Below are 16,530 nucleotides of genomic sequence, written 5' to 3'. Positions count from 1 at the left end.
TACGTTGGCAAAACTATTCGTGAGTTCCGCCAGCGTATTTTGGAACACTTAGGGGCCATACGCAATCATCTGGATACCCCTTTAGCTAACCACATACATCATGTGCATGATGGCGACATCACTAAACTCCGTTTCATGGGTATTGAAAGTGTCCCCCCTAGCCCAAGAGGGGGGTGACTGGAACCGCTTAATACTACAAAAGGAGTCCAAGTGGATTTACCTCTTGGGTACCTTGGCACCCAGAGGGATCAATGAGGGCTTTCTATTCTCACCATTTATTTAGATTTCTTTTACCATCTTGTAATCCATTGACTCCATCCCATTGTTTTCTCAGGCGGTTGACATAACCAATCATTCATTCCTCCACCCCCCCCACCCCCCCTTTTTTCCCCCTATCCCTCCCCCCCCCCTTTCCATCCACCCCTTCCCTCCCCTGCCCCCTCCCCTTTTCCATCATTTTCTGTCCCCCCCCTCCTCCCTCCCCCCCTCCCCCCCACTCCCCCCCTCCCCCCCACTCCCCCCCTCCCCTCCACCCCCGCTCCCCTTTTCCATCATTTTCCGTCCCCCCCCTCCCCCCTCCCCTTTTCCATCATTTTCCGTTGCTGCACTAGAGGGTTAACTCCTACTTGTGAGTTTCTTTTCTACCATTAGGTAGATTGGTTAGATTTTCTTTATCCACCTAGTTTGCAGTTTTAGTATTACGTATTGTTGTCTGTTGTGTGTTTTGTCACCAATGTCAGTTGGTTGTTGGTTTCAATGTTTTGACACTTATTTTAATTGAGATTTATTAAATATTATGTATTAAGTTACTCATCATTTCATCATCACATACAACGAGAGCTGTCAAATAGGGTGCTTTTGTTTCCTGATATTTACTAATGCCAGTTATAAAATAAAAAGTGCACATGATTCTGATTTCATTTAAATTGTAACACTTGAGTGTACAGTATGCAGCGTAACACAATGTGTCAAACGTCCTCTTAGACCAGGTGTGGTCAACTCCACTCCTCAAGCCCCCGCAACAGGTCAGGTTTTCAGGATATCCCTGCTTCAGCCTAGGTGCCTTAATCAGTCCCTGCTTCAGCTCAGGTGACTCAGTCTTTGACTGAGCCACTGATTGAGGCACCTGTGTTGAAGCAGGGATATCCTTAAAACCTGACTTATTGGTGGGGTGGAGCGGGGGTAGCTCGAGGACTGGAGTGGAGCACCTCTGGCTTACACAACAAACAAAGCCACACAATCACATAACAACCTTGATACATGGTGCAATCCTCATCGTATTAAGGCGCGAACTCCCTGTGACCCCTTACCTGCTGCCTCCTCGGTCGCGCCCCCTCGCCTCTAATAATGCGTCAAATGAAGCTCCGGAGTCATGTGACGCCACGTGACCCGCGGTGTCATTTGACGTCAAGTCTCCATGGTAATGGGCGTCATTTGATGCTGCGTTGCCATGGAGACGCGTGGACAAGAAGCCGGTAATTAAATTTACAGAGGCCTCGCGCCTAACCACCCGTCCCCCAATAAAGTCTCGCACCCCATCCCCCCCCAATTTGTGCACCGCTGTATTAAGGGTTGTACTTCTTTTTAGCACTACAATTTTGATGCAATCAACAATCTCAAAGATCATGTTAGGCCCAATTGTATTTATTATGCCCTAGCTGAGGGATCATGCCTAAACGTACGTTGGCTAATGTGGTGTAATTTAAGGATGAGAAGGTCTTTGTTAGAAAATATTATTTATATGAAATGTAAAAGTCGCTGAGAAGTCAACAGAAATGAGATGAAGGAGAAATTCATGCATTTTCCATTAAAAAAAAACTACTTTGGAACAGTCTGTGGACGGACGTTCACAGAGGTACGCAATTAGGAGGCTTTATAACGTGAAATTATAATAGGCTTTATTGTGCCTGTTCCTTTTCATCAGGAAAATTATCCAAACACAGGGGGGGGGGGAACAAAGCTTCCATTCACTTGGGAGTAATTCTAGTGAAAACACTATGCAACCAATTCACATCTCCCTAGTCAAGCATTTCTCCCCAGCCCCAAACATAGCATGAAAATAAGCAGATACAGTATAAGCAGTCTCTTAATCGTGAAAGTCTTATCTGTTTCTTGGAGGGAAAATCTTCTCACTGTCCCTGCTTCAGCTCCCTTGTCTCCAGGGTTGGTCAGCATACAGGTTTAGAAGTTTTCCCTGTGTCTTGAAAGCCACTGTGCTATCTCTTTTGCAGAGCTCAAGACAAGTGTCTCTAAGTTCAGCTCAGGTGTCAGCTAAAGAGTTCTTACTTCCTGTTTGAACAGACAGGCTTTTGTAAGCCATCTCAATCAGGCAGGTGGTGTTTAGTAATTAACTACCAGAAGTTAACCACCACACTGCTAGATTAAAGGCACATTACTGAACAGGGATAAATCCCCTGTTACACAGTCTAAGAGTAACTGCCACTTTAAATACCCTGTTTTATTAAATAGTTGCAATGCATTAATTCAGCAAAGTATCGTTTAATAAAATAGCTACAGGTAAATGGGTAAACAGCTGTAGTCTGCCTGGAGTCATGAAATCTTCTTCCCGTGCACTCAACAACTGGAACAGCCTACTGTATACTCTCACTGCCGCCACCGGTCTAAGTTCTTTCAAAACGAACAATGTACTGTATAACCCTTTTCACTCATTGTAACTACAGTATGTATTTGTAACCATGTATTTGTCATTATAACTCTGTGCCCAGGGCATTCTTTAATACGAGAGGTAACTCTCAATGTATTACTTCCTGGTAAAACATTTTTATAAATAAATCTCAGTACAACAGTCAATACACAGAAAGCATATGACTCAAATGTGCACCCAACTATGGAGGCAATGATGGTGGTCCATTACCTTTCCAATGCTTCATATAATCGTTGGTGTGCTGCTGAGTAGAACCTGCAAAAGACAGGCTTCAAGTTGAAGTGAAAAATAGTGCACAAGAACTAAAACAAGCTAATAACAGCAGCTATCAAAAAATACAAATTATTTTATGTAAAAAAAAATTACATGCGAAGAGATACAGACCTGCACGGGGCATCCTGACGCGTTTCACATAATCAGCTCATAATCAGATGACTTCGCATATGGTAAAACCCCATCATAAATATTTATACGGTTAAAGGTAGAAGTCCCTTAAAGATGAGTATTGATCATGAAACCCTTGAAGATAGGCAGAGTGGCAGCTAAATGAATAGGTAGGGGACATTATGAGAAAAAAAAATTCAGACGGGACAGAGCAGTAGAGACATCTGGGACAGAGACAAAATAACCTTGAGAAGAGCAGAGGAGGCGAGTTGTTACGTAGAGGGAAGTGTGAGCAAAGATATAAGGAGGGGCAGAAGATTGAAGAGCCTTAAAGGAGACGAGGAGATCTTTAAGGTGATAGGGAATATACTGGGAACTGGCCAAAGGATTTGTGGAGGAGAATGACAGATCAGAGGGCGTATTATATTCTAGCGGCTGAGTTTTGCTTTGACACTAAAGGTAGAGAGACCTGTGAGGAACTGAAATCCATATAACAGAAGGTTGCAGATGTTTAGACGGGAGAGAATGAGGGCAATGAGTCGGGTTTAAGCAGTAGAGTTACACAAGACATGGCAGTTTTAGAATTACTGCCGAAGAAAAAACGGCAAAAAGGAAGAGGAAAAGAAAGGGGAATAGTCGGACGTAACACCCGAGCAACGTGCTTGGGAGACAGGACGGGATATATAAAAGAGTCCACTGGACCAGTATTAGGGGGGATTATAAAGTGCACAGTTTAGAGCATAGCACAGCCAAAAATGCACAATTGTTCAAATATGGACAGTTTTTAGAAAATCTACCTAACCCGGGGGTTCTCAACGCCAGTCCTCAAGACCCACCAACAGGTCAGGTTTTAAGGATATCCCAGCTTCAGCAGAGGTGGCTCAATGAAAGACTGACTAACCTGTGCTAATGCAGTGATATCCTTAAAAACCAACCTGTTGGTGGGTCTTGAGGACTGGCGTTGAGAACACCTGATCTAAGTGTTTCAAAGCTCAGATTGAGAATGTGGGGTGTTTGTTTACTTTCAGTCTGAGAAAAGGATTCCTCATCCGAGTTCCAAGTAAGATCTCTGACACTTATCTACTAAACCCATGAGCGCCTCAAAACATAGCCACCACATTATGGGGTCTGCCACCCCAGGGATCCCATAACGTTGTAGCCAAGTCACGGGTTTTTAGCTTGGTTTTCTGGGGGAGGCAGTGGTCTGCGCTCCTGAGGAGTGCTGAACACACTCAGGCCAGTTCCTGTCAACAGTGATGCCCCGATCGGTTCGAGGATGAGTCACACGATCACTCTGGTGCCTTGGCCTTCTGGCGCACAAACGGTTAAAGGCAAAGTAAGCAAACTAAATTATACGAAGTCACATGATTTCACAGCCATCTCTGTGGAGTTTTTATACTGAGAAAAAGCGGCAAATGCTCATATAATTAAAAAATATGAAAACGTGTAGTGTGATTATTTGTCGGCTTCTTTTTTTGTACTGGTGCTTTGCTGGATACCTGCATCATTCTTTTATTTACATGTGTCTGGTGAACCAAGAAACACTGAGTGCCCCTTTCTACAAACATACTAAACATTAATAGCAGCTTCCAAAGCCAAAAACAAGCTCTCCCGCATACTTTTTTTTAATCTATTCCTTAGGCTGTTACTTTGTATGTTTCCTGCACTTTATGTTTCCATGCAGCCCATACAAGGACTGCCCTAGCAATCCCCCAGAAGCCTATATAAGTTTAACTCATGTAATGTTGATATTTTTCCCCCTGAGCAAGTCCTGCTCTTTAAAAAAACAAAAATGTGTCTATTCTTTTCAAATCAAAACTAAATCTCCAACACCGGAGGTAGACCTGCACTGTGATCAGGGGAAGACCTCCATTTTAACCTCCCGGACACTTCATATTTCAGACGCTTATAGGCCTACCACCTAGTCTTGTGTTCCTACGTCCCTGCTTTGCCTTGTTCCTGTTGTGCTTTAACCCTCTGCTGCTCATCACTTCTGTGTACCGACCCGGCTTGACTTTAGAACCTCTCTCTGGATTACTGACCCCGGTTTGCCTCTGACCATCCACTATTCTCCATCCCTGGCCACGGATATCGGACCAACTACCTTCCTACTGGCTCCAACCCCAGGCCACAGCACTCCGGACACTGACTACTCTCCTAGTACCTACCTATGACCTTGGCAAGTATTAAGACTATTTAAAACCAGAGACAGAACATAAAACACAGACAGAGCTCAGTGCACATCCAGTGAAACTCATACACGGTACAGTGCCTAAATATATATGTATAAATATCTATTAAATAAAATGGTCTTTTAGTTTAACATTTTTGGCCAAAATTGTTGTAAGCCCCTGAGCCACTACACGGCAGGCCACATTTCCAGGGGTCCCTAACACTAATATAAATTCTTAATAACCTGTGTAATACCAGGAAGAATGATTTATAATAAATCTGTCAATATTAGTTGCAAAGTTCTAAGTCTGATTGAAGCTTTTATTAACCTGTACATTACCAGGAAAAGCACTCTGTATTAGATTTGTCACAACCATACTGCAAGCAAGCAAGTTCCCCTGAGAGTGGGAGATGCTATGCAGTGAGCTTTTAACCATTTAAATGTGGGAGGGGGTAAGCTTCAATTAGGTAGGAGGTTGCCACCCTCCAATCAGCTAAGACTAGCTGAACAAGAATTGTAAAACATACTGGACACCTAGGAGCTTGTTAGGTGTCCAGTATGTTTTAACTATTAAGACTAACCCACTCTCTCCAGCCCAGACTCGGCGATCTTGACAATCCACCCTCCAGGCGTGCCTCCGCTGCTGTGGGTGTGCAGTTTCATACTTTCCCACCTCAGTACGGGGTCCCGCCTTGTTCGTGGTGAGCGCAAGCGTTACAGAAGCTAGGAAAGTCTACGCTGCAGAGACTAAGTCAGACGCGAGCACAAAGTTCTCATCTGAGAACGTAGCAGTCGCAGTCAGGAGTTCCTGTCGAAACAGTTTCATTTTAATATAGGGACTAGGTCTCGGTCAGGAGTTTATGTGGAATCTCGGTCCAGTTCGTCCGGAAAAAGGTTCCGATCAGGGTAAGCCCCTGCACCTAGGAAAGGCTAGATCTCATACCCACAGACCCCAGTAAGTGTGTATATTTCTGTATTTTGTGTTTTGTTGTATTTCCAAGGTTTTATCCAAATAAACCCCATTTTATTTCACTGCCTTGTTTTGCCTATTGACTGATCCCAGAAATATAAATGTGTTAAGAGACCTGGTCTACCGTGACCATGATTTCACTGCCAAATCTTTTTTTAGTATTTTCAATACATTTGAAAAAATATCGGATGTCAAAATAAATAACAGCAAATCGGACGCCCTAAACATAAATTTGCCACAAAATGTAATTAAACTTCTGTCCCTTAACTTTGATTTTGAATGGAAGAAAGATCATTTTGTCTACCTGGGAGGTAAAATAACAAAGTCATTCTCATGCTAACTTCCCTTGCATGAATAAAAAGTTAAAAAAGGATCTGGAAGAATGGTCAAAATACTCAATATTATGTTGGGTAGGATAGCAGCAGTAAAAGAGGACTCTCCTACCCAGGATTTTACAACTATACCTCTCAAGGTCAAAAATATTTCTGACTTGCAGAAGAGTGTTAACAGGTTAATTTAGAACAACAAAAATCCCCCAATTAAATTCGATATTTTAATTAGACCAAAATTAGAGGGGGATTGGCAGTACCACACATCAGCTCATACTACCCAGTGGCTCAGATGGCTCAGCTGTTGCTCTGGCAAGTAGAACCCAAGACCATAAGAGGAGTCGAGATAGAAGATGCTTTCCTAGAGCCAAAACCCATAGGTTTTATGCTCTGGGTACCAAGGGCTCACAGAGCGGTGGATGACGGCCTTTTCCCTACTATCAAACATTAATTACAGCGGTGGGACAGGGTGGGCATGCGACATGGCCTCACCACTCCAAGCTCTTCCATGATGCCGCTGTTCAACAATCCCATGTTGAGATCTGGATCCGAGTCTCAGAGATATCACCGGTGGACAATCCACGGTATATTTAAAATTAAGGCCCTAATAACCAGATTTAATATCAAATCATTTTCTCATTTACAGGAATTGCCCCAGATACCCAACTCAGAGCTGTTTAAATATATCCAAATCCGACACTTTATAATCCACCAATTAGCAATTAACAAACCCAGTAACAATATTTACTAATAATAAATGTACATAGCGCTTCACAGTAGTAATACATATCATATAAATAACAAATAATATAAATAACAGATCATGGGAATAAGTGCTTCAGACATAAAAGTAACATTAAGGAAGAGGAGTCCCTGCTCTGAGGAGCTTACAATCTAATTGGTAGGTAGGGAGAACGTACAGAGACAGTAGGAGGGAATTCTGGTAAGTGCGTCTGCAGGGGGCCAAGCTTTATGTATCATGTGTTCAGAATATTCACAGTGCTATTCATATGCTTCTTTAAGCAGATGTGTCTTAAGGTGGGTCTTAAAGGTGGATAGAGAGGGTGCTAGTCGGGTATTGAGGGGAAGGGCATTCCAGAGGTGTGGGGCAGAAAGTAAGAAAGTTTTAAGGCGGGAGAGAGCTTTAGATACAAAGGGGGTAGAAAGAAGACATCCTTGAGAAGAACACAAGAGTCGGGATGGTGCATAGCGAGAAATTAGGGCTGAGATGTAAGGAGGGGCAGAAGAGTGTAAAGCTTTAAAAGTGAGGAGGAGAATTGAGTGTGAGATACGGGATTAGATCGGAAGCCAGGAGAGGGATTTCAGGAGGGGAGATGCTGAGACAGATCTAGGAAAGAGTAGAGTGATTCTGGCAGCAGCGTTTAGGATAGATTGTAGGGGAGACAGGTGAGAGGCAGGAAGGCCGGACAGCATGAGGTTTCAGTAATCAAGACGTGAGAGAATGAAGGCCTGAGTCAGAGTTTTAGCAGTCGAGTAACAGAGGAAAGGGCGTATCTTTGTGATATTGCGGAGGAAAAAGCGACAAGTTTTAGAAACGTTTTGAATATGAGAGGAGAATGAGAGAGAGGAATCAAGTGTAACCCCTAGGCAGCGTGCTTGGGCTACTGGGTGAATGATCGTATTTCCAATAGCAATGTGGAAGGAGGTAGTAGGGCAAGGTATGGGAGGAAGTATAAGGAGCTCTGTTTTTGCCATGTTAAGTTTAGTCGGTGGATGGCCATCCAGGATGATATTCCAGAGAGGCATTCAGAAACTTTGGTCTGTATAGCAGGTGTAAGGTCAGGTGTTGAAAGGTAAATTTGTGTGTCGTCAGCATAGAGGTGATATTTAAAATCAAAATATGTGATTAGGTCACCTAGAGAGAGTGTGTAAAGAGAAAAGAGAAGGGGTCCCAGGACAGAGCCCTGGGGTACCCCCACAGAGAGATCAATAGAGGAGGAGGCGGTGTTGGCAAAAGAGACACTGAAAGTACGATGGGAGAGGTAAGAGGAGATCCAGGATAAAGCTTTATTCCGAATACCAAGAGTATGGAGAATGTGAAGGAGAAGAGGGTGGTCCACGGTGTCGAATGCTGCAGAGAGGTCGAGTAATATGAGCAGAGTGTAATGACCTCTGTCTTTGGCAGCATGGAGGTCGTCAGTTATTTTAGTGAGGCTGTTTCAGTAGAGTGAGTAGTGCGGAAGCCAGATTGTAGAGGGTCTAGAAGAGAATAGGTGTTGAGAAAGTGTAGCAGTCGAGAGAATACAAGACGTTCAAGGAATTTGGAGGCAAAAGGCAGGAGGGAGACAGGTCGATAGTTAGAAGGACAGGTAGGGTCAAGCTTGCTGTTTTTGAGTAATGGTATAATGGTTGCATGCTTGAAGGAGGATGGAAAGGTACCAGAGTAGAGGGAAGAGTTAAAGATCTGTGTGAGCATAGGGATTATCGAAGGAGCAAGAGGTTTTAGGAGATGGGAGGCAATGGGATCAAGAGGGCAAGTGGTAGAGGGAGAAGAGGAGATCAGCAGTGACACATCATCCTCCGAGATAGCGGAAAAAGAGTCAAGAAAGGCAGGAGGAGAGTTGGGAAGCAGTGTGGGATGGGAGGAAGAAACAGATGGGATGTTCTGACGTATGGATTCCACCTTTTCCTTAAAAAAGTCAGCAAAGTCCTGAGGTGAGATGGAGGAAGAAGAGGAGGCAGCTGAGGGTGGTCTGAGTAGAGAGTCAAAGACAGAAAAGAATCGGCGTGGGTTAGACCTGTGTGTGTTGATTAGTGATGAAAAGTAGGTTTGTTTAGCCTGAGAGAGGGCAGAGTTGAAACAGCACAGCATAAATTTGTAGTGAATGAAGTCTGCGAGCGTCTGAGATTTCCTCCAGAGGCGTTCAGAGGAACGAGTGGAGGAACGCAGCATGCGTGTGTGTGAGTTTAGCCAGGGTCTGGGGTTAGAAGGGCGAGGACGGCAGAGAGAAAGTGGGGCATGAAGATCAAGAGATGAAGATAAGGCAGAGTTGTAGTTCCTGACCAGGTTGTCAGGGTCTGAATCAGAACTGAGAGAGGAGAGGGAGGAGCGTAAAGTGGAATCAAGAGCTGGTAGGTTAATAGAGAGTAGGTTTCTGCAAAAACGAGGGTGAGATGGAGACGGAGAGAAGCGAGAGAGAGAAAATGAGATGAGGTGATGGTCAGAGAGAGGAAAAGGGGAAATGGAGAAATCGGAGGGGGAGAAGTTTTTAGTGAAAACCAGGTCTAGGTAGTGTCCATCCTTGTGGGTGCTGGCTTCAGTCCACTGTTGAAGGCCAAAAGAAGAGGTTAGAGAGAGAAAGCGGGAAGCCCAGGGGAGAGAGGGGTTATCAATGTGGCAGTCGAAGTCCCCAAGGAGAAGAACAGGGGAGTCTGAGGAGAGAAAGGAAGAGAGCCAGGATTCAAAGTGAGAGAGAAAGGCAGAAGGGATATGAGTAGAGGAAGGTGGGCGATAGATGACCGCCACATGGAACGGGAGAGGAGAGAAGATCTGGACTGTGTGAACCTCAAAGGAGGGAAAAGCAAGAGAGGGAGGAATAGGAACGGTTCGGTAGCGGCAGAGAGAGGAGAGCAGGAACCCCACGCCTCCACCCCTGCCATCAGGGCGCAGAGTGTGGGAGAAGGAAAGGCCACCATAAGAGAGGGCAGCTTCCAGAGCAGAGTCAGTCTGAGTGAGCCAGGTCTCAGTTATGGCAAATAGGAGCAGAGAGTGAGAGAGAAAGAAGTCATGCACAGAGAGGAACTTGTTAGAGAGGGAGCGAGCATTCCAAAGGGCACAGGAGAAAGGAAGAGAGGAGGGAGGGTGGCAGGGGATGGGTATGTGGTTGGAGGGGTTTACACCAGAAGGAGTAGAAGTTGCATGTGGAAGGCGAGGACGAGAGCAAGTAGAAATAAGGCAGGGACCAGGATTGGGAGAGATATCCCCAGAAGCGAGGAGGAGAAGCATGGACAGAAAGAGAATGTGTGAGGAGGATTTGTAGGGGTGTGTTTTAGTGAAGGGGGTATAGCTGTGTGGTGACAGAGGGCGCAGGTAAGAGAGGAGTTCATGTGAAGTGGTGAAGTAAGGAGAGATGGTGAAATATGAATAGAGTTTGAGACATGATGAGGCTGGTGGAAGGAAGTGCATAATTTGAAAATAAGTGAGGTTACAGCAAATATAAAAAGTAAAGGCGGCATCACAGCAATAGTAATGTGTTGAGATGTGCAGTCTGGGATGATATACTCCTTTCCAGCGTAGTTGAAATGCAGGAATCAGAAGCAGTAGATGGTGTCCACTTTTTCCACTACTTTTTGAACTTCCTTTTTTAAACTTCCTCACTACTTTAAAGATTTATACTTAAAAGCATTTCTGCTTAGGAGCAAAGGCTGCAGGCAGCAAAAGGTGTTGCAATGGCCCAGTCAAAGTCCAGACCTCAACCCGATTGAAATGCTGTGGCTGGACCTTAAGAGAGCTGTGCATAAACAAATGCCCACAAACCTCAATGAACTGAAGCAACGTTGTAAAGAAGAGTGTGCCAAAATTCCACCATAACGATGTGAGAGACTGATAAAGTCATACAGAAAACGATTACTTCAAGTTATTGCTGCTAAAGGTGGTTCTACAAGCTATTGAATCATATGGTATACTTAGTCCGCGTCTCATATTCTCTAGCCTGCTGTACCCATGCTTGGCCACCGGGACTGCTGCCACTCTCAATGTCTTGTTCTAGCCTGCAGTACCTATACTTGTCCCTCGGGATTGCTGATGCTAAACTAAGGAACATTCCAGACTCTGATACCTGACACCTCTGCACCTGTGCTCCACCTCCCAGCCTGCCTATATAAACCTCCCATTCCTGTTCCTCCCTTGCCTCTGTTTCAAGTCAGACTCCTATGCACATGCCTCTGATCCTGATCTGTTCCTGTACCTGTATTTGAGTCTGTTCGCAGTAAGGCCCTTGCTGGTAATCTGGCTTGTCCCTGTTTGTTACCGTTCTCAGTCCCTGCTCCCAGACCTGTCCCTGCTCGCCTGTCCTGTTCCAGTCTCCTTGTTGCCGACCTCTGCTTGTTACCTGACTTCGCTACCTGCCGCCTGCCTCGGACCCCTGCTTGTTACCTGACTTCGCTATCTGCCTCCTGCCTTTGATCTCTGCTTGTGACACCTACTACGCTCCTGCTGTTCCGGCCACCGAGATCCTACCCGCCACAGGAGTCTTCCATGACAGAAAACAGAGGCCACTTCTGGATCTCGCTGGAACAGATTCTCTGCCTTCCTGCTTCAGCAGACACCATCCACTTGGAGGAAGATAAGTACTTGTTTTTTTTTTGTTTTTTGAAATCCCAGTTGGGATCCTGAAGATTTTGTTGCTGCAAAGGTTTCTGCAGGGTTTTTTGTGCCACTTTCTCCCTGAGAAGAATTCCCTTTTAAAAAAAAAAAAAAAAGCCTCCCTGCAGTACCTGTTTTTGCCATTTTCAGACTTTCATTACCTGGACAAGAATTGTCTCTGCATTGTGGGTGGGCCACTGCAGATTTTCAGACTCACATTTCTATTTAAGACACCATTTCCTCTTTACTGGTTTCTTGGGAAGTGTGGTTTCCCCATGTCTGAAATTATGGCTCCCACTCAAAAAACAGTCTTGAGCAGTAAATGTGAACACAGTACCACTGATTCTTCAGAACTTCTCAAAGCAAGGAAGATGAGGAAAAAGAAGGGAGGTATTACTGTGGAAGTTGAAATTAAGGATGAACCTTTAACCCCAGAGTCTGCATTTGATGAAAGAGATATGCTGCAGTTTAAGGCAACTCACAGACTTATCCCAAGAATAGTGGAAGAAAAGAACGATGTATTTAATCCAGGAAAAGATGCCCTAACTCAGACACTTCAATCTGCACGAAAAGAGATTGATTGTCTTCATGGACGTTTAGATAAAGCGCAAGAAGCCAAGGCTGCACTACAGAGCTGTCTATCCTCAGCAATTGCTAAGTGTGTTCTCCAGGAAAAAGAAAAGCACCAGTTGGAGAGTGACCTGGATGTCATGTCAGGTGAGCTGGAGAGGGCATATGCTGATGCTGCTGAAGATCAGCGCCTCGCTTCTAAAAGTAACGAATTCCTGGAAATCTCTATGAAGGAAATTGACAGGCTTAATACAGAGCTTAAAGTCTCCCAGGAGGAGATTTGCTACTTCAAAAAAGAGATGGAAGTCGTTCGGGAGGAGAGATGCTACTTGAAAACAGAGATACGTTCTATGAGAGACGCCTCGGAAGAGTTAAATAGTAGGTTTGAAACTATAAACCAAATGAGTAAGAACTTCTCTGTCCAAGCCAGTGAAGGAGATAAATGAATCAGAAGAGGAGAAGAGACTATTGATTGAAGAAAAGTCAAGGATGCAATTAGCACTGGAAAAAGCAGAGGGTGACTGGGAAAAAGAAAAATATCAGTTGGAGAATGACAGGGTGATCTTGTCAAGTAAGCTGTATAAGGCCTACGCTGATTCTGCCCAGTACCAGACTTTCATGGCTCAAGTTGACGTAGCACTGGAAGCATCTCAGAAAGAGGTTCACAGGCTTACTACAGAGCTGGAAGCCTCTAAGGAGAAGAGTTGCCACTTCAATACAGAACTATGTTCATTGAGAGAAATCTTCGAAGGGTTAAATATCAGTTTTGAAACTGTAACCCAAGAGTGCAAGAATCTCTATGTCCAAGTCAGTGAAGGAGATAAGAAACTCCATGAATTAGGAGAGGAGAAGAAACAGTTGGCCCGGGAAAAAATAGACGTGTAGACAGCACTGCAGGATGCTGAGAGAGTGCTGCAAGAAGAACGTGTCTCCCTGGAGCAGCGCACACAAGCAGAAAATATGCTACAGAGTCAGCTGCAAGAACTGCATACACATCTGCAGGACACGAAAGAGAAATGGGTGAATGCTGAGGAAAAGCAGCGAGTTCTGCAGGAAGAAAGTTTCCAGACTGCCTACAAGGTAAAAATGCTGCAAGAGTATCTGAGTACCCAGTGTGTCCCCAAAGAGCAGCATGCGGAGCTGAAGGCCACACTGAGCATAACCAGAACCTCTCTGGAGGAGGAGCTTAGAGCCCAGGTAATCCTGTTTGAGAGGGAGCACAAGGCGGTCCAGAAACTGAAGCAAGACTTAGAGGAGCAGAGACACTGCTCCATCCCTAACAGCCAGTACACCCAAGAGAAAGAGACCTGGAAAAGACAAGCTGCTGAGATCATAGCAAAGGAATTTGTAGAGCTCCAAGATGTGATGAGGGATGCATGGAAGCGAGTTCAAAATGATCTCAGTGAAGAGATGAAAGTCTGAGAAGAGAATTGCAGTATGCACTTAACCAGGGATCTCTCACTGAGGAGTGGAAATTGCAACGATACCTAAAAAAGGAAGAGCTAAAGCTGACAGCTGAACACACATCACAGCATCTCACAGCGCTGCTGATCACTGAGCTCAAGACACAGCTTGCCAAAAAAGAGAGGGAGGAGGTGTCCGTCCGTCAAGTGGTTGGCCTGACACTGCGCTATCAGGTCAAGATGGCTGAGGCCTGCAAAGTGTTGAATCACACAGCCCATGAGAAGGCCCAGCTGCAGCTGGAGCTGGACAAGGTCTGGGAGGAGTAACGGCAGCTACAGGTCAGAAATAAAGAAAACGAAATACATTTAAGCCTTGTTCTAAGTCAGCTGGGAGATATGGAGTCGCGACTCAACTCCAAAGAAGCTGAACTGACAACTGCTTTGAGTGGGAAAAGAAGTGCAGAAGGGCAGCTTCAAGAGCCGAAAACTCAAATAGCTGGTCTTTCATTCGGTGATGCCACGAAACGGCAGTCGCAAGAGGAGACCATGGAGAGCGAACTCTGTGTCCCCACTGACTCATGTGGAAAGGCTGCACCCGTCCTTGATGCCCACGTTCCTGATTTCTCTGCCCCTGCTTTTGGGTTGAGCGCACCCATTCGGAGGTTCCCTGCAGCACCCAATGTACCTGTGGAGTACCCTCTGCCCGCTGACAAACCACCAGAGGTGGGTCACCTTGAGTCCACTTTTCATCAAGGCCTCCAGGAAGAGCCTGGAGGATCGTCCGGAGAACGCTCTTGGGAGGGGGGAGTAATGTCATATTCTCTAGCCTGCTGTACCCATGCTTGGCCACCGGGACTGCTGCCACTCTCAATGTCTTGTTCTAGCCTGCAGTACCTATACTTGTCCACCGGGATTGCTGCTGCTAAACTAAGGAACATTCCAGACTCTGATACCTGACACCTCTGCACCTGTGCTCCACCTCCCAGCCTGCCTATATAAACCTCCCATTCCTGTTCCTCCCTTGCCTCTGTTTCAAGTCAGACTCCTATGCACATGCCTCTGATCCTGATCTGTTCCTGTACCTGTATTTGAGTCTGTTCGCAGTAAGGCCCTTGCTGGTAATCTGGCTTGTCCCTGTTTGTTCCCGTTCTCAGTCCCTGCTCCCAGACCTGTCCCTGCTCGCCTGTCCTGTTCCAGTCTCCTCGTTGCCGACCTCTGCTTGTTACCTGACTTCGCTACCTGCCGCCTGCCTAGGACCCCTGCTAATTACCTGACTTCGCTATCTGCCGCCTGCCTTTGATCTCTGCTTGTGACCCCTACTATGCTCCTGCTGTTCCGACCACCGAGATCCTACCCGCCACAGGAGTCTCCCGTGACACCGCGCTTATAGTGCACGCAACGGCGATGCGACGGATGACGTCACCCATCGCCGCTAGCGAAAGTTGTAATTTGCTTTCCGGCGACGTCGCGGGCGACCAGGTCTTTGATTGGTTCAGAGGCTGTCACATGTGGCGACAGCTTCTGAAAAATCAAATTTGATCGGCTTCAGAAATTCCCGCCGCCAGCGTCGCTCCCGTCGTGTTGCACTTACTATAAACGCACGCGACGGCGGCAATACGTTTATTTTGCCGCGACGTCGCATCCCCGGCACTTTAAGCGCAGCCTTAGTTTTTCACACATGGCTTTTCCATTTTGGCTTTATTTTTGTTAAATAAATCATGACACGGTGTAATATGTCATGTGTTGTTGTTCATCTGAGGTTGTATTTACCTAATTTTAAGACCTGCTAAGGAACAGATGATTGTTATTATGTTCTGATATGTAAAACCATAGAATTCATAGAGGGTGTACTTTCTTTTTCACACCACTGTAGCTGCTTCCAGGAAAGGCCCACGTCTGAGTATGAATAAAATAATAAACAGGATGTGGCAGACCTTACATTATGAAAAGATCACAGCATATTTGAATGACACTATTTATAAATTCAGAAATGTGTGGGAGCCGTGGTTGAGTAATATGGATGACCACAGACTGAATTCATCGACACTTGAACTGTGAGCTGGGGATGCCTGGGTTGCGGGTGGTGTTGTGTGCTGTGTTGTACTGGGCATGCCCCCCTGATTAACGAATAGGGTTGCCAGGTGTCCGGTATTGAACCGGACTGTCCTGTATTTGGACACTCTGCCCAGTAAAAAAATGAGAGGTACTGTAATACTGGACATGTATGTGCCCGGTATTTTCCTCCCTGGACATAGTGACCTGATGCACCTTTCACCATTGAGTCCAGTATTTTTGGAGAAGTCACCTGGTAACCCTATTAAAGGCCGACTGCGCAAAATGGAATTGTACTGGAATTAACGCCAAACTAATGTGTATGTAAGGATTAGAAACCAGAACTGTATTACGACATTAGACAGACCTATGTTTTTCAAATTGATCTATTGCTTAACTATGTGATGTACCCATGTCCACCCCTCTCCAACACTCTGATTATCTTTATAATTGTATTCCTTTTCATTTCTGTATGTCACATTAGTCAACATTTGATTGTATAAAATGTATGTAATACTATTGAAAATAAAAGACAATGTTTAAAAAAGTTGTATAAAAAAAATTAATAAATCCCCCCTATGAGCGGGGGGTGGGAGGAGGCGCTGAACCGTGTAAATGTCAGCTCCAGGAGCCTCCTGCTCTCCAAGATACATACATC

The sequence above is a fragment of the Ascaphus truei genome, chromosome 1 (assembly GCF_040206685.1).
Source record: "Ascaphus truei isolate aAscTru1 chromosome 1, aAscTru1.hap1, whole genome shotgun sequence".
Lineage (NCBI taxonomy): Eukaryota > Metazoa > Chordata > Amphibia > Anura > Ascaphidae > Ascaphus > Ascaphus truei.
The sequence above is the reverse complement of the archived record's forward strand: the minus strand, read 5'-3'. Positions refer to the sequence as shown.